The sequence below is a fragment of the Diabrotica virgifera genome, chromosome 6 (genome assembly GCF_917563875.1).
Source record: "Diabrotica virgifera virgifera chromosome 6, PGI_DIABVI_V3a".
Taxonomy (NCBI): domain Eukaryota; kingdom Metazoa; phylum Arthropoda; class Insecta; order Coleoptera; family Chrysomelidae; genus Diabrotica; species Diabrotica virgifera.
The window spans coordinates 197675792-197676974 of NC_065448.1; positions in this window are offsets into that span (position 1 = coordinate 197675792).

The window sequence follows — 1183 nt, forward strand, 5'->3', positions numbered from 1 at the left end:
AATACATTTTTCAGTTTTTCAGCCCAAACTTAGGCCACACATAGTGCAATAATGTGTCACAATGAAGTTATTACTTTCACATTTTTGAACTGTCAATATTTTCATTTTATCATTGTTTAAAAACAATACAGTTGATAAGATAATACCCTCAGTTGCGGAGAAAGTATTAATAATAAAGATTTTTTATTCAGTCAATGATGCGAGCACTGTCAGTTAAATAGTAACATGTGGCCTAACTTTTACACACATACCTACTGTGGCAAATGTATTATATTTTTCAAAATTTTGGAATGCGTTTAAATCGTAGAACAATTTTAACTTTTGATTTTAATACAGATTTAAATTCTCTAAAAATATTCTCTCATGACTTTTGATGTAAAATAATTATGGAAACAGGAATTCAACAGTTTAGAATTTACATTGAGTTTCCTCCGTTTTACGATTCAGCACCCGGTATTCGCGGTGTGCAAGTACTTGGAAAGGGAAACGAGAAACGACCGTGCGCGAGTCGCGGAGAAATATTGCAACTATCTTAAATAATTCATATTGTCAATTGAAATTGTCAAATTGACGTATATTTCATACCTTCTGTCATTGACGCAGAAAAATTATATATTGCTCCACAATATTGATATGATATGCAATTATTATATAAAGGTAAATTTAATTAATTGTATTTTGCTTGCAGTACTGCATTTTAATAACTGATTTTATTTACTACATACAATTGTTTACGTTTGCTAAACATAACCTGCATCTTATTTTTTCTTCTTACTATTTTTTTGGACTATGGTCTTGACAATTATCCAGCAACCAGGACTAATATAATTGGCCAATATAATTAAAAGTGCGAATAAAAGTACAGAGCGTAGAAATAGAGGTCGCTTTGCCGAACTTGAATAAATTCATTTTTTCGTGAATGGGCAATTTTGGAGATAAATCCCGAAACAGGTTGATTTTTATTTTTAAATTATGATTTTATGACACATGTATATACAGGTGCGCCAAACCACTGGTTTTCTTTGATTACGGCTAAATTATGGGATATACAAACAAATAAAATTAATGTATATCGAAGCCATCTATAATTTAAAATTATTTTAGATTATACAGGATGAGTCAGAACGACGGTAGGAACCAAAGTTGTATTTTTTTAAATGGAACACCCTATATATTAAATCAT